The sequence below is a fragment of the Chiroxiphia lanceolata genome, chromosome 5 (assembly GCF_009829145.1).
Source record: "Chiroxiphia lanceolata isolate bChiLan1 chromosome 5, bChiLan1.pri, whole genome shotgun sequence".
In the NCBI taxonomy this organism is placed as follows: domain Eukaryota; kingdom Metazoa; phylum Chordata; class Aves; order Passeriformes; family Pipridae; genus Chiroxiphia; species Chiroxiphia lanceolata.
In genome coordinates, this window is record NC_045641.1 from 578,445 (window position 1) to 596,152 (window position 17,708).

The following is a 17,708-nucleotide window of genomic DNA, read 5'->3' on the forward strand; positions in this document are numbered from 1 at the left end:
AAGGCACCGGCGGGGAAGAAGCGGGAGGATCCAGCGGCGGGTGGAGCAGTGGCAGCTCCGCGGGGCCGGCGCCCACCGGAGCCCCTTCCCCAAATGCCATCGACGTGCGGCGGGAGGGGCGGGGGGCGCGGGAGGGGGACGCTCGGAGCAAACGCAGCCCTGCAAATCCCTCCCAGCAGAGCCGCATGTCTGACATCAGAGCCGAATTAATCAGGGACCCGGGTCCGGCTCTCGGCAGCGCCGGGAAAGGGGGGAGGTGGCACAAGGAGCCAAAGCGGGAGCGGCGAGGAGGGAGCGATGGGAGAGATGGGAGCGGTGGGAGAGAAGGGGAGCGATCAAGAGATGGAGAAGTGAAGCCCCTGCTCGACCCTGGGTGAAGGGGCTGCTGCATCCCCTTCCCAACGTGGTGGGGAGCGATGGGGAGCGATCAAGAGATGGAGAACTGAATCCCCCTGCTCGTCCCTGGGTGAAGGGGCTGCTGCATCCCCTTCCCAACGTGATGGGGAGAGATGGGAAGGATGGGGAGCGATCAAGAGATGGAGAAGTGAATCCCCTGCTCGTCTCCGGGTGAAGGGGCTGCTGCATCCCCTTCCCACTGTGCTGGAGAGTGATGGGAGCGATGGGGATGGGGAGGATCCCCGGCAGGGCCAGGACGGGCGGCGAAGGATCTGCCCGGAGCGTGGTAGTGGGAACGAATCCCCCCAGAGCTTCCCCGCCACGGCACGGGCAGAGCGAGGGGGCAGAGGGAGGGGATGTGCATCCAGGAGCTGGCACGGAGCAGCGGGAATCACACTGCGGTACCGGGGCCGGCACACGCCTCCCCCTCCCCGCTCCTCCTGCCCCTCCGGAGGGAAGGGATCACCTGCCGGGGACACCCGTGCCACCCGCAGGGACCCGGAGGGCTGGCACAGGGGTGGGGAGGCAGCGGGTGGTGCCGGAGGGAAGGTCAGGGATCACCACGTTCCCGTGGGCGCTCCCCGTGACCGACGGGCACCGGGACAGGACCCTCCTCTGCATCCGCCCACCTGCAGCATTTCCAGGCATCCCAATCCCACCCGTTCTGCCGGCAACGCCACGACAGCTCCTACAAGGAATATAGAAATATTCCTGCGCTTTCCAGAGCTGGGGAAGGGCATCCCAAAAGCACACGGGGATTACATACGAGGACATACAAACATCATCCATGGAATGTAAAGCGACACAGAGCCTGAATTCCCTGCAATTCCCTGATATTTCACTTCGTGCTGTAATTGTGGATGTGCTTCCACATTATCCACGGAAAACAGGGAATCTGAAAACCCAGGGACTTCATGCAACGAAGTACCCAGACATGGAGAAACTCCAACAGAACCGGGAAGCACTTTAAGGGTGTCGTGGAGCCCCCCATTCCTGTCACCTCACACATCTCCTGCCCCAAAAGCAGAGCTGGTTATGCAGCTGCTCCTCAATAGGTGTGAAACTCTCCCCCCTCCAACAAAATCCTCCTTTCCAGGTGTAGGGCAGCCCTCTGGAAGCAGATTCCCATGCCTGGGAAAGGTCATTCCAGTAACACAACCCTCCTGTCCGAGGAAGGAGAACGGGACAACCTCACACTGTAATTCCTGAATCCAAGCACTTGTGGCTGCCCCTGGATCCCTGGAAGTGTCCAAGGCCAGGCTGGATGGGGCCTGGAGCAACCTGGGCTGGTGGAAGGTGTCCCTGCCCATGGCAGGGGTGGCACTGGATGGGCTTTAAGGTCCCTTCCAATCCAAACAATTCCAGGTTTCTATGATCTAGGACAGAGCTTGGAGCAACCTGGTCTAGTGGAAGGTTCCCTGCCCGTGGGGAGCAGGACTAGACGATCTTTAAGGTTCCTTCCAACCCAAATCTTTCTATAATTCCATGACCTATCAAGTGAACAACTCAAATATATCATGGTTAGGTCTGTACAAACCAGCTCCAGCCAACTCCTGGTGTCACCAGAACAGCAAAGCCAAGCTCTGACTTTCCAGAAAAAAAAACCCCAGCAGCTGGAAGAATTTAGAGTTTGTTTCAACTCTCTGGGCCTGGAGAAACTCACTGAGGTGTCAGAAAGTGCCTGACTCGTGCCATGGCTGTCTCAGAGCTCACCTGGCACGCTCGGCATTCCCGGAGAGCCGCACAAAGGATGATGCTCATCTCTATAAACAGGCAGCAGAAAGATCAAAGGAAGCCTAAAACGAAGCAACTCATCTTTAATTCCCTGGCAAATCCTCTAACAAACAGCAGAGAGGTTTAATAAACCATCCAGGTGATGACAAACAGGAGGTGGAATGGATCGGAGGGGAACGGGATGTGCCAAAGGAACCTGATTTCTGGGTGACAATAAAGGGTCTCCTGAACACGGGAAAGGCAGAGCTGCCACACGGAGCCTGATGGCAGCCGAGCATTCCCCACGCCCCTACAAGGCATTCCCATAAAAAACCAAGGGGACAGAAACCTCTGCAAGGTGAGGAAAGAGCTGCATTGACACATTTCTCACTGCTGAACCGCAAGGATGGATCAAGCGGGATTTCACCGGGGTCTGCCTTGGGATGAGCTCAACGTGCTCATGGAGAGTTAGGAGGGAACAGAGAGGGAACTTCAGTGTGCAGAAGGTCCCAGCAGAGAGGGCAGCAGCACGTTGGAAGAGCAGGTTTGGATTCACGTGGTGCTGCCACTGGAGAAACGGTCTGGAAAACAGCAGGGAATGAAGGAAAAGCGCAAAGTGCTGCAGGGAAAACTATGGAAACGAAATCGGGAGATGCAGAAGGAGCCTGGGCAAGCTGGAGGCAGGAGAGGCCTCCAACACCACCTCAGAGCTGTGTCACCCTTTGGTGAGCCAGGATGAGGGCCTGACTGGGGATACACCCCCAGGAATGCTGTCCAGGCCCTGGATCCATCCCCTCCCCGCCGGAGGGGCCCCGGGAGGCAGCGAGTTAACCGTGGGCGAGGAGAACACGAGCACCCCCAGCGACGGCTCCGGGCTCCTTTTAGACTCAATGGAGAGCTGGGAGTGAAGTCAATGGAGCTGTGATTCATTCCCTGCTCCCAGAGCCGCCCCCACCTCTGCCAGATGAATGGCACCCCTGGCTCCAGTGACTGCCACAGCTGCACCCCGAGCTGGGCGGGCCGGGGCGAGGAGTTCCCACTCCCCCAGGGCCGCCCCCACAGCCCCGTGACGTGATCCCGGGTTAGGTAACGATCCCCCCGCCTGCCCCTGACCCCACACGGCCCAAAGGATGGGGGGCAAGAGCAGAGAGTCCCGAAGAGGACATCTGGAAGTGCTCAAGGCCGGGTTGGATGGTGGAAGGTGTCCCTGCTCACCTTTCCTCCTGGAAAGGGTGGTGAGGCCTTGGCAGGGGCTGCCCAGGGAGGTTTGGAGTGCCCATCCCTGGAGGTGTCCCAGGAAGGCCTGGCCGTGGCACTCAGTGCTCTGGGCTGGGGGACAAGGGGGGGATGGGACACAGGGTGGATCCATGGGCTGGGAGGGCTTTTCCAGCCTCAGGGGCTCTGGGGTTCCAGGATCTCTCCACCAGCATCAGCTTCAGCTCAACTTCAGTTCTTCTTGAGGGACGTTCATGTAATAGTCCCCAGTGAGGGGCCTTCCCTTCCAAGCCATTCCTGCCCTCCAGAGGTGTTTCCACCAGGAAGTTCTGTGGCACCTCTGAAACATTTTCTCCTGGGAGAAACCAAGTGGATCAACCCAAACAGGTTTTTATTTTCCTGATGGGTCTTTTATGTTTGAATCCCAGAATGGGTTGGGTGGGAAGGACCTTAAAGCCCATCCAGTGCCACCCCCTGCCATGGGCAGGGACACCTCCCACTAGCCCAGGTTGCTCCAAGCCCCATCCAACCTGGCCTTGGACACTTCCAGGGATCCAGGGGCAGCCACAGATGCTCTGGGCAACCTGGGCCAGGGCCTCCTCACCCTCCCAGCCAGGAATTCCTTCCCAATATCCCATCCATCCCTGCCCTCTGGCAGTGGGAAGCCATTCCCTGTGTCCTGTCCCTCCAGGCCTTGTCCCAAGTCTCTCTCCAGCTCTCCTGGAGCCCCTTTAGGCCCTGGAAGGGGCTCTCAGGTTTCCCTGGATCCTTCTCTCCTCAGGCTCCAAGGTCCTGAGGCCCTGATTGGCATCACCCAGACTTTCTGCTTAATTCCTTTAGGAGGCAGCTCATCAAGGCCCTGATTAGGAACCACATCAAAACCAAAGTGGCAGCTGAGAAGGGGCTGAAACTCCAGAAGAAACCACTTCCAGTCACATATTCCCCCGACCTGGAAGAGCAGAAGCCCTTGGGAAGGATGTGCTCCTCGGGATCACATTCCCTCCAGGACTGGTCACAACACTTCAGCCACCACTAAAAAGCCCCAAAGCAGCACTGCTCGGTCCCAGCTGGAGCAGCAGAGAAATCCTGAGGATCAGCTACTGCAGAGAGGGAGGAAAACCAGCAACAAAAGGCAGGGAAAAGCAGCACCTTCCCTTTTGGAACATGGACAGTTTTCCAGAACATTTTCAGCACTGGACTGATTTCATTTAAAGCCACCAAGCCGGTAACTTTTAGGGTATCAAGGGAACAAGAAGCCTCAGAAAGTCCAAGACATGTTTTGCCTGGACTCTGAATTCATGGACACTGAAAAAGCTTGGGATGCTTGCTGGGAACACCAAAGAGCAGCCAAGGAAAAGATGCCACGGCAGAGAGGCACAGAAGATAAATCCTGGGAAAAACCAGGGGGACATTTATGGCAGCAGGAAGAAGCTGTTTGTGCTGGATTTTTATGGGAAGAGCTGGACAGGCAAAGCTGGGCTTGATCCCAGGTTATCCCACCTGGCACCAGAGGGGACGAGGAATCAGCTCAGCCCATCCCTCACAGTCACATCTTCAGCAAACTGGGATTTGCCAAAAAAGGAGGCAAAGGAAGGCTCTGATCCCTGTCAGAGCTGGAGTCACCTGTGGGAATTCTGCTCCACAGGAACCTCTTTGTTCAACGCCGACGTCGGCGGGGGATGAGCAGAAGCACCGGGAGAGATGAGGGAACAAACATCCCTCAGAGCTGGGAATGGGCCACCTGCCCAGGAAACCCATCCTGCTTAAACAGGGAATGGTCAAGGACAGGGGGATGGCACAGGAATTGTCACCTGCCAGGGACAGGACCGTGACCCAGGAGATCAGAGCCCACGGGGTCGGGCCCTCGCCCCCGACGTGTCCTGGAAGAATGAGGCACCTTTGTGGGGATAATAAAAACAAGGCCTGGAAAACCCAAATCCTACAATGTGGATTTATCCCAGGAGACAGATGGGGCTGTGAAAGGGACCGTGCTGGGGACACGGCACAGAAAAACTCCATGGATTGGGAAAGGGCAGGAAGGAGCTGGAACGGCTCAACAACAGGGAAACGGGGATAGTGGAACCCAGGAATCCTCCCTGCACAGCCCAAAGCTTTTCAGAGGAGGAACATGGGAAGAATCGTGATCTCCTGCAGGTTAAATGTGGAAACAGCACAGCAGCCCAAATATGGAGCTGTGGAACGACTCACAAATGGCAGCAAAACTCAGGAAATCAGTTTGCAAGTGCAGCCAGAGTGGGAATTCTGTGGGAACCCACCCGGGGTCAGATGGTCCTGGGACCACAGCAGCACCCAGGGAAGGCACAGCCCTGACACAGAACGTACACAGGATTTGTGGTCCCTGTGGGGGAGGGTTTCACATTCAGAAGTGTCAGATACTCACAGGCAGGTCCCAAACCCAAGATTCTCCATGGGAGGTTATGGAACAAAATCATGGACTGGGTTGGGTGGGAAGGACTTGAAAGGTCATCCAGTGCCACCCCTGCCATGGGCAGGGACACCTTCCACTGGCCCAGGTTGCTCCAAGCCCTGTCCAACCTGCCCTTGGACACTTCCAGGGATCCAGGGGCAGCCACAGCTTCTCTGCCCAACCTGGGCCAGGGCCTCCCCACCCTCCCAGCCAGCAATTCCTTCCCAATATCCCATCTCTCCCTGCCCTCTGGCACTGGGAAGCCATTCCCTGTGTCCTGTCCCTCCAGGCCTTGTCCCCAGTCCCTCTCCAGCTCTCCTGGAGCCCCTTTAGGCCCTGCAAGGGACCCACAGGGATCATCAGCCTGGCCCTGCACAGACACCCCAACAATCCCACCCTGGCCCTGAGAATGTTGTCCAAACAATCCCAGAGCTCTGGCAGCCTTGGGGCCGTGACCACTGCCCTGGAATGGTTTCCCAGTGCCAGAGAGCAGGGTCAGATGGGATACTGGGAAGGGATTCCTGACTGTGAGGGTGGGGAGGCCCTGGCACAGGTTGCCCAGAGAAGCTGTGGCTGCCCCTGGATCCCTGGAATTGTCCAAGGGCAGGCTGGACAGGGCTTGGAGCAACCTGGGCTAGTGGAAGGTGTCCCTGCCCATGGCAGGGGTGGGATTGGATGGGCTTAAAGGCCCCTCCCAAACCAAACCATCCTGGGATCCCGTGACAGAGTACATTCAAGGTGGGTAAAAGAGGTCCCTTCCCACCTTCAGCAATTCTGGGATTCTGCAGAAGGTGGGGAAAACCCCAACACTCAGTGCTCCTGTCAACAGCACCAGAGAGCCCTCTGGGTCCCCAGAACCCCTCAGTGAGGAAGGGTTTGAATCCATATTGCTGGGAAGTGTCTCCTGCAGCCTCCAGCTGGATCACGACGGGAGGAGTTGGCCAAACTCAACCATCTCTTCAGCAGCACCTTTAGCAAGGAAATTAACACCCACAGAACCACAACCAGATTCCAGAGACACACCAACACCAGAGCAGAGCCAGGGGTGACATTCCAGCCAGCCAGGAGGGATGAGCAGTGGGAAAAGCAGCCGAGATCCAATTAACCTGAGGAGAAAAACTCCACCCGCGTCCGCTCAGATCTCCAAAGGCACTTGAAAAGGTCTCTCATTAAAACCTCTCGAGGAAGTGAAGATGCTGAGGGATGAGAAGGAAGGTTTTTTTTACGTGTTAAATTTCTTAAAAGGTTCCAGATAAATGAATGGATTTCACATCAGAGGAAAGGGCAGCGGCGGAGCCTCCCGGGATCGGGGCCAGGACATTCACAGCTCAGCCCAGCCCCAGATGGGTCAGGAGGGAGGGAGGAAGGAGAGGCAACAAGGTTTGCTGATGATGCTCAATTATTCAGGATAATAAAGATGAGGAAAACCACGGGGAGCAGTAGAATCTTCTTAAAATCAATGAACAGTAAGGTGGAGAAAAACTAATGCACGTGGGAAAAAAATCATTCCTACCCAAAATCCCCGGCTCTGAGCTGACCATCAACACCAGGGTGAAGGATTTGGGGATATGGAGCACAGCTGGTGAAGGAGTCTCAGCCCACCGTCCTACAACGGTCAGGAATGATGAGCCAAGTGAGCTGGACATGGAATTTTCTGCCACTGGCACAGCCAAGGTGACCCCACATCTTAAATAATGGTGGTAACTCTGATCCCCCATTCTGGGAAAGAATACAAGAAAACTGGGGACAAAGCAAGACCACAGAATCCCAGGATGGTCTGGGTTGGAAGGGACCTCAAAGCTCATCTCATTCCAACCCCCTGCCATGGGCAGGGACACCTTCCACTAGCCCAGGTTGCTCCAACCTGGCCTTGGACACTTCCAGGGATCCAGGGGCAGCCACAGCTTCTCTGGCCAACCTGGGCCAGGGCCTCCCCACCCTCACAGCCAGCAATTCCTTCCCAATATCCCATCTAACCCTGCCCTCTGGCATTTCATTCCAGGGTAGTGGTCATGGCCCAGAGCTCCAGGAGTGTTTGGACAACTCAGGGCCAGGGTGGGATTGTTGGGGTGTCTGTGCAGGGCCAGGAGTTGGATCGATGATCCCTGTGGGTCCCTTCCAGCTCAGGATATTCCATTATTCCATGAAGAGTGGTGGGAAGGGATCATCCACAGCCTAAAACACCTTCCTTGCTCACACTCCAAGAAATTCATCCACTTCTCCCACGGTCTCGTGGCTGGAGAGAGATCCCAGACTGGGCTGGAAAAGGACCTTAAGGATCACCTCATTCCAACCCCCCTGGCCACTGGTGAGGTGACAATTCCCAGGCAGAAGGGGGAATGAGCCCAGAGCTCCCTGGCATCCCCGGGCAGCCCATGGACACAAGGAGCTGCTGTGGAGACCCCACAGGCCTGGGCAGAGCTGAGCTGGGCACGGGGAGCTCTGCTGGACACGGCCAGGAGCTGCCAGGGGGAAAGGACAGAGCTGGCTCCAGCTTCCCAGGGCTCAGACAACCCCTCATTCCCTGGGCCTGCTGCCCTGTCCAGCTTCCAAGAAGAGCTGCTTCTGCCTCCAGCAGGCACCACTTGCCATGCAGGAGTTGAAATGGGTCCTAAGCGAGGCCCCACTCCATCCCACACATCCTGCTGTTTTCCCAGGGGTGCTGCTGCAACTCGAGATTTAACCAATTAAGCCCTAATTCTCCAAGGGCTCCATAGCAATTATTTAATTTCTCCAAGAGCACAGACTCGTGGATGGAGCACCTCAGGCTGCAGCTGCTCCCTGGCTGTTCTGGCATCCACGGGGATGATTCCCGGTGCCAGCAGACTCTTGTCATCGGCTGATTCCCGGGATGAGTCAGAGGGGACCTTTACAACGCCCTGGTGGTGCCATGGATGGCTGTGCCCACCCTGTGTGTGCCAGCAGATAAAATGTCCATGTCTCAGCTCTCACCCTCAGAGTGGCCCTGGACAGAATTCCCAGCACCAGCAGGTGCCAGCTCCGAGGTCGGGCACTTCCCTGAGCACACGCACGGACCCACCAACGCTGCACATCAGACTGGCCACAGGAAAGACCCTTGGAATGTTGGGATGTCCCCATCAGGGGTCACAGACACCAGAGGGTAGGGTTAGATGGGATATTGGGAAGGAATTCCTGGCTGGGAGGGTGAGGAGGCCCTGGCACAGGGTGCCCAGAGAAGCTGTGGCTGCCCCTGGATCCCTGGAAGTGTCCAAGGCCAGGTTGGATGGGGCTTGGAGCAACCTGGGCTAGTAGAAGGTGTCCCTGCCCATGGCAGGGGTGGCACTGGATGGGTTTTAAGGTCCCTTCCCACCCAAACCATTCCAGGATTCCAGGACCCCCACACTGCTGCCTCCACCACAGTGTCTCCTCCCTGGACTCAGGTTTCCATGTCGTACTCACGATATCCAGTAATTTCCACAATTCTCATTCTAATACTGTGTTTCCCCTGGGTCTGACACATTTCCTCCATAATAATTATCATTAACTTCTTACTGTAATTAAGAGTAACTTTAAGTTAACACAACTCTGGCTCTCACTGCATGTTTTGTCATCTCTGTTTAGAATATGAACACCCAGAAACAAAACCTTTTTTTTCTCTCTCCTCTCCCAGTAATTTCACACTCAGGGTTTGCAGAGGGTTTCCAGCCAGCAAAGACACCGTGAGAAAAAACAGTTCATTTGATTTTCACAGAATCCCTGAGGTTGGAAAAGCCCTCATAGCCCATGGATCCACCCTGGGCCCCATCCCCACCTTGGCCCCCAGCCCAGAGCACTCAGTGCCACGGCCAGGCCTTCCTGGGACACCTCCAGGGATGGGCACTCCAAACCTCCTTGGGCAGCCCCTGCCAAGGCCTCACCATCCTTTCCAGCAACAAATTCCTCCTCAGCCCCAACCTGACCCTCCCCTGGCCCAGCCTGAGGCCGTTTCCCCTTGGCCTGTCCCTTGTTCCCTGGCAGCAGGTCATCCAAGGAAAGCCTGGACATGGCACTCAGTGCTCTGGGCTGGGGGACAAGGTGGGGATTGGCCACAGTTTGGACTCAGTGGTCTGGGAGTGCTTTTCCAGCCCCAGTTCATATTCTAACGATTCCATTATCCTTTTGGTCCACATCAGTTTAAAAAACAAGGAAGGAAAGAAGCCTCTCTTTGTGGAGACCCCACCATGACAAACCTTGAGACAGAAATAGGAGTGGGAAAACTTTGCTGATTAAGACTTGCACCAACACTTGGCTAATTAATACTTCCCCCATGGGAACATGGAGGGAACAGGACGCTGATAAATATTCCTAAAAAGACAGGAAACAACATAAACGCCGCAGAAACTTCGGGAAAACGAGCAGAATACTGATTTTTTTTAAAGAAAGATCAACCATCCAAGTAATCACCAGCCTGAAAGTTAATTAACATTCCTAACGAAACAACTCACCAGGAAACCCCTTTCCCAAGGCATTCCCAGGCAGGAGCTGGGAAGGGGGACGGGCTGTGCTTGGAGTCTCTCCTGCCCTGCAGCCCCAGCAGTAATTCCCTCCCACGCCAAATCATCCCCCAGCCCAGCAGGGATTTGTTGCCTTGTTATCCCTGCTGGGCACGTGGCCCTTAATATTCATATATGCAAATGTCTGCAGCTCACACATGGGGAGCTCTGCTGCTCCTGGGGAGGGATCCCTGGGAGAGATCCCATGCTCCAGGGATGGCCAGGCAGGTCCAGCTCGGGCTCTGGGCCACACAGACACCAGCTGGAGGTGATCTGAGTGTGGCCAGGACACAGAGGGGACATTGGGCTCCTCAAACACCTCCCCAGGGCCATCGTGGTGCCCTCAGGGACCACAGGGCAGAGGGATGACCCTTCTCACCCCTGTGATGGGCACACACTGGATTTGCTGAGGCTTTGCCACCATCGGGGCTGGTTTGGTGCTTCAGTTCTTCAGGCACAACCAGGAAAACAGTAAAACCTCTGTGCTGGGACCTGGGGAGGCCCCCTGGAATCCCAGGGCAGTTCTGGGCCCCTCAGACAGGAGAGACCTGGAGGGGCTGGAGCGTGTGCAGGGAAGGGAAGGGAGCTGGGAAGGGGCTGGAGCAGCAGGAGCAGCACCAGGGGAGTGTCAGGTTGGACATCAGAAGGAATTTCTTGCTGGAAAGGGTGGTCAGGTACTGGAACAGGCTGGAGTCCCCGTCCCTGGAGGGATTTCAAAGCCCTGTGGATGTGGCACTTGGGGACATGGTCAGTGGTGGCCTTGGCAGAGCTGGGGAGGGTTGGACTCGATGATCTCAGAGGGCTTTTCCAACCTCAATAACTCTGATTCCCCGAGTCAGCTGCCTCCAAGGTCTGAAGTTCAACCTTCTCTTGCCATCAGATCTGTGAAAGCCACTGGAGAAAGCAGGATATTTAATTTCCAGGGGATGAAAACAGCTCTTCTGGAATCCCAGCAGGACCCATTATCAAATGACATCTCCGACTGAAACATCCAGTTTCCCATTTGCTGATTGGATTTTCCCTCACCCCTCTGAAGCCCTCCTTGGCCTTTATGTGCTGTGCCAGCATCAGATATCATCATTCCTCTGGAATGGATCTGCTCTTCCTCAGCATCTCCGACAGAAGTCGGGCCAAGAAGCCACTTTCAAATCCCCATAAGTGATGTCAGCAAATCCAACGTTTTACTCACTGGATCAAATTCAAATCACAAGACAAAGAGAGGTTACTACTGTTGTTTGAACTCCAGGGCTACCTGGCCCTGCACAGGTCACAGTCTTTGGGAGGAGATCCTCACCTGTCCAGGGAATTATGATCCTGGGATAATCCAGAAGTGGACACTGGGGTCACGCCTGGGAGCAGGACATAGCAGTGCCCAGTTCCACCCCCCCTGGCAGCCTCCACAGTCCCAACTCCTGCCTCAAGGAAGGTGTGTGTCCATTGGGGTGTCCTCACCGAGGAGAGATTCCCAGAAAGGACCTTTGGCCATGGGGTCCTCACACCCTGCTCAATACTGAGTGAAGAGCCGGGTCCTGCCCTTGGGTCACCACAACCCCATGGAATGTCCCTGTGCTGGGAACTGGGGAGGCCCCCCTGGAATCCCGGGGCAGTTCTGGGCCCTCAGACAGGAGAGACCTGGAGGGGCTGGAGTGTGTGCAGGGAAGGGAAGGGAGCTGGGAAGGGTCTGGAGCAGCAGGAGGGGCTGAGGGAGCTGGGGGGGCTCATCCTGGAGCAAAGGAGGCTCAGGGGGGACCTTCTGGCTCTGCAAGTCCCTGCCAGGAGGGGGGAGCCGGGGGGGGTCGGGCTCTGCTGCCAGGGAACAAGGGACAGGCCAAGGGGAAACGGCCTCAGGCTGGGCCAGGGGAGGGTCAGGTTGGGGCTGAGGAGGAATTTGTTGGTGGAAAGGGTGGTGAGGCCTTGGCAGGGGCTGCCCAGGGAGGTTTGGAGTGCCCATCCCTGGAGGTGTCCCAGGAAGGCCTGGCCGTGGCACTCAGTGCTCTGGGCTGGGGGACAAGGTGGGGATGGGGCCCAGGGTGGATCCATGGGCTGGGAGGGCTTTTCCAGCCTCAGGGATCCTGGGATTCTGGTCAGACCAAGCTCTCATGGGTAAGGCAGTGCTGGAACAGCCAGCACAGCAGTTCTGCTCTGATGAGGTGATTTGCATCCCATTTTCAGTCCCTGCTCTCCCAACGTGTGTCTCTGGCAGATCTATCACAGGGGCTGAATTATCCTTCCCTGTCATCTCAGCACAAGTCACGAGTGACTTCCCTGGAAGAGCTACAGCAGCTGAACTCCAGCACGTGATGGTGGCACAAAAATGCCCCCACAGACCAGGAGCAGGCACTGCAGCTGATCCTCAGGACAGCACCGGCTCAGAGGAGAGCCTGACAAAGTTGTTTAAAAAAAACAATTCACAAAACCTCTCCTGTTCTCAGGGAATCACAGAATCACTCAGGTCAGACATGGTTTGAGGATGGGGAGGCCCTGGCACAGCACAGAGAAGCTGTGGCTGCCCCTGGATTCCTGGAAGTGTCCCAGACCAGGTTGGACGGGGCTTGGAGCAACCTGGGCTGGTGGAAGGTGTCCCTGCCCATGGCAGGGGTGGCACTGGATGGGCTTTAAGGTCCCTTCCAACCCAAACCATCCTGGGATTCTCTGAAGGAGCAGAAGGGAAAGCTGCAGCCCCCACCTCCCCTCACGGGTACCAGTCAGGAACAAACAGCACAGAAAGATGATGGAAAGAGAAGACAAGATCCTGGACCCCCACATGGCACCTTCTTCTGACAGCCAATCACCACATTCTTCAGAATCCCAGGATCCCAGAGGTTGGAAAAGCCCTCCCAGCCCATGGATCCACCCTGGGCCCCATCCCCACCTTGGCCCCCAGCCCAGAGCACTGAATGCCACGGCCAGGCCTTCCTGGGACACCTCCAGGGATGGGCACTCCAAACCTCCCTGGGCAGCCCCTGTCCAGGCCTCACCACCGTTTCCAGCAACAAATTCCTCCTCATGGCCAACCTGAACTTCCCCTGAGGCTGTTTCCTCTCGTTCTTCCCTTGTTCCCTGGGAAGAGTCATCCCATCTCCAGCCCCTCCACAGCTCACGGCATTTCTTGGTCACCACTTTACTCCTCACTAATTTTGCACTCCCAGTTCGAATCCATTTATATTTTTGGCCTCCACAACATGCAGCAGGAATAAATCCTCCAATTTAATCACCTGCAGTGTGACAAAGTACTTTGTTTTATTTTAATCTTTCTGCCTGCTAATTCCACCGAGTGCCACCTCATCCCTTTGTACTGAGCAATCACTATTGTTCCCTGTTCACCTTCTCATTGCCTACTCATGGTTTCATAAAACTCTCTGTCACATCTTCCCTGGGCACCTCAGAGAGTTCCAGTTGATTTAATCTCTTCTCAGATGTGGTCCCTGCTTTGGGTCACCCTCGTTTATTGGCTCTGAACCTCTTCTAATTCTTCATTATTCGGGTGAGTAAATTACAACTGTGAGTAAGAGACTCCCACACTGTGGGTTCCCTTAGGAGACAAGCTGTGGCTGCCCCTGGATCCCTGGAAGTGTCCAAGGCCAGGTTGGACAGGGTTTGGAGCAACCTGGGCTAGTGGAAGGTGTCCCTGCCCATGGCAGGGGGGTGGGATTGGATGAGCTTTAAGGTCCCTTCCAACCAACCCATCCTGGGACTCTGTGATGAAGTAAAACACTATTTTAGTAGACTTTCTATTTTTTCCCTTCTTTCCAACCTCCTGTGTGTGTCATCAGCTGCTGCCCTGCTCCTGCCTGCTGAGAAGCCTCATGGCTCCAGAACGTTTGGGAGCAAAACACCTTCCCAGGATCCAGCGCTCGGCTGCAGAAAGGGAGGGAAAACCAAAGGGAAACCCCACTGACCTTTGTGCCCCTGGCAAATCATTTTTGGACAGACTGGTTCTGGTTTCCCAGGACCTCCTCTTCAACCTGCCATGATCCTGACTGGCTTTTTTAAGGAGAGAAGGAACAGGGATTAACGAGGCCTTTTCCGACGCTCCTTTAACCATTAACAGGCAGCTCCGGAGGCTGGAGCTGCTCAGCTCGGGCTCCTCTCTCAGCCCAAGGAGTGCATTGGATCATAGGATCACCTGCCCACCCAGTGCCCACCCCCTGCCATGGGCAGGGACACCTTCCACTAGCCCAGGGTGCTCCAAGCCCCATCCAACCTGGCCTTGGACACTTCCAGGGATGGGAAGTGATCCTATTTCTTGGACAAAATGGGCCGTGAAGCCTCGTGTTACCCACCAGTTCTGAAATTCTGAATTTCAGGGAAAGCAGAGAATTCTGGCACAAGGGACTCATTTTTCCCACTCTGTGTGAAAGAGAGTAGGTGTAGATGGGATATTGGGAAGGAATTCCTGGCTGGGAGGGTGGGGAGGTCCCAGAGAAGCTGTAGCTGCCCCTGGATCCCTGGGAGTGTCCCAGACCAGGTTGGACAGGGCTTGGAGCAACCTGGGCTAGTGGAAGGTGTCCCTGCCCATGGCAGGGGTGGCACTGGATGGGCTTTAAGGTCCCTTCCCACCCAAAGCATTCCAGGATTCCAGGATTCTCTGCTGTAGCTCTCTCTGAAGGAGGGAAGTGCTCCCGGAAGCTGCTGCTCAGCAGAAGATCTGAGCAGACTCTTCCAAAGGCATGTTGATGTGACAAGTGGGATTACACAGGAACCTTTTCAGGAAGAGATTTCATTCCCTCCCTCCACTCTCCTGTTGCCATAGAAATGATGCTGCACCAGCCCAGTGCAAACTGCCTTTCCCAGGGAGATGGGCCTGACCCGGGAACCCCATCCCACCGGGAACAGGGACCCCTCCCCTTCAGCTCAGACAGCACCTCCACTTCCACAACACTCGCCAAAAATTCGCCCCCAAAAATTCATTTCTGACCACGAAACTCCTTTTTCAGAGGTATTTTTGGCCATCCCTGTGGCCAAGCCCTGCCTGGAACATGGATCCTCTCCTGCTTTCCCGTCAGTCAGGGAGACAGAACAACGGGAAAAGTCAATGCCATTTCCCCCTCTTTGATGTTTGCCTCCTGGATGGGAGCTCACTGGAGCAGGAACTGGGGAGAATTCCAACTGCTCAGGGGCTTTACCACCAATCCTGAACTCACAGGGAATGACAGGCCAGAGCAGACAGTAAATATGGAAAATGCTGAAGGAACGGCTCTTCGCCCAGGGAACGGGTGACAGGACGAGAGGAAACGGCCTCAAATTGAGCCAGGGAGGTTTGAATCAGATATCAGGGAAAATCTGTTTCATGGGAAGGTTTGTAAAGCCCTGGCACAGCCTCCCAGGGCAGTGGTGGAGTTCCCCACCCCTGGAAGTGTTCACCAAACGTGTGGATGTGGCACTTGGGATGGCTGTGGACGTGGTGGTGGTGCTGGGCTGATGACCTTAAAGGTCCTTTCCAACCTTAACAATTCCATGATTCCATGGTGGACACCCCACTGCTGCAGTGAGACAAAGGGACCCCCAGGGGCACCCAGGGATGGGACAAGAGGCAACAACACGAACCAAAGCACCACGGATTGAAAGGAGATACTACAGGGAAAGCTTTTTCCCCCCTGGAAACTCAGCCCTCGTGGGCCCTGTGGAACTTCCAGCCTTGGAGACACGTGAAGAAACCTGCTCTGGGTCACCAGCTGTGCCAGAAACCTCCAGACAACCCTTCCAGCCTCGATTATTCCATAATTCTGCGCATTATTTTGGCCAGTCACAGCATGTGAGGGCAGAGAAATCCCTGCTCAGAGATCCCTCATGTTTTCCCTCTTTTCCAGGGGAGGCCCATCCAGATGGCTGGTGGATGCTCACGGCTGTAATCTCTCTCCCTTGGTCAACTAATCCCCGAGGTTGAATAATAGGAAACAAAATAAATCCCGAATTGTCTCTTGCTCCCAATTCTCCTCCTTCCCAGCTGTGCCTAGCACAACGTGGGCTCTGCACTCTGGAGGTAATTTCGGATCCCTTTAATCTCCTCCTCCCGTAACACAGTTCATCAGAGGAGCCAATTCCCCCTGGGATCTCCTCTTCCTGGTAAGGACAAGCTCAGGCTCCTCTCCCTGCTGCCTCGTGCCGAGTCCAGCCCAGATGAGGTTCAGAGCCCCGGAATATTCTGGGTTGGGAGGGACCTGCAGGACCATCGAGGGTGGCTGAGCTCTGTCCCTCCTCACCCTCAGAGGATGGGGAAGGCTCTGGTTGCCTTCTGGCAACCTTGGGGGCATCCCAGACTTTGGAGCAGCCTCGTGCTTGGTCTTTACCAGCAGTTACAGCTCCAAGGGACATCAGGAAGAGCTGGAGAACCGTCCAAGGGGAGTTTCTCCCCCACCTCATCTCGACCATCCATGGTGAAGTCACACCTCAGAGGCTTTGCTGACCCAGAGGCCAATTCCACACACAAACCCCAACTTCTGTTCTGATGTTGTCTGTCCTGATATCTGCTCGTGTTCCCAAATATCCCACGCACCCCAAGCTCTCCGTTCACCTCGTTAAGCCAAAGAGAGTAAATCCCATCCCATCCCCAGCTCCATTGTCCAGCCCGTGGCTGCTGCTCCCTGCTCTGCTTCCCGGGGCATCCATTCAACCGTGGCACTGCTTCCAAGGCTTTCCCTGGAATCCAAACCCACCGGGGTGTAATTTTCTCGAGCACTTCTCTAAGTTGCTCCTCAAACACTGTCATTATGTTAATCCTCTCCCACGTCTGAGACCTGAAGTGAAGTTGGGGATGGTGGGATAAGCTCCCTCCTGGAAATGGTGCTGCTGACGTGCTGCAGTGATCCCACAGCACCCTGGTGGGATCTTAACTCTGCTCCCAAGGGATCTGTTGGCCCGAGTGGTTCAGGGTTAAAAAAAACGGGGAAAAATCCAGGGTTTTTTTCCAATTTGTTAAGGTGAGTCCTCACACCACGCTCAGAGCAACCTGGGCACGAACCACGAGCCTTAACCTGGGCCTTCAGGACTTTCTTTCTCTTTTCCTGTCCCCAACCTGTATTTTGGCACAGCAGGAGCAGAGGACACAGCAGCAGCTCCTCTGCTGCTCCACGCAGCCAACTCCAGCACCTTCTCAGAATCCCAGGATAACTGAGGTTGGAAAAGCCCTCCCAGCCCATGGATCCACCCTGGGCCCCATCCCCACCTTGGCCCCCAGCCCAGAGCACTGAGTGCCACGGCCAGGCCTTCCTGGGACACCTCCAGGGATGGGCACTCCATTGCAGGAGGGGGGTTCATCCACTCCAGCTGCACATCATTGGGAAAATGAAGGGAATAACGATCCATTAAAAGCTATAAAATACAAGGATGTCAACTCTGGCTCAGGGAGACTCTGAGCAGGACACTGAGTGGTTTATTCTGTTGCCAAACCTGCACAAAGCACCTGCCATGGGCCACCACGATCCCGACCCGAGGGACCTGCAGCTCCAGCTCCTCGTGCCCTG

General features: G+C 55.7%; 1 protein-coding gene across 1 annotated transcript in view; it reads right to left on the minus strand.

Annotated features, from left to right (window-relative positions):
- SHANK3 (SH3 and multiple ankyrin repeat domains 3) overlaps nt 1–17,708 on the minus strand; it is a 242,417-nt gene that overhangs the window by 58,738 nt on the left and 165,971 nt on the right.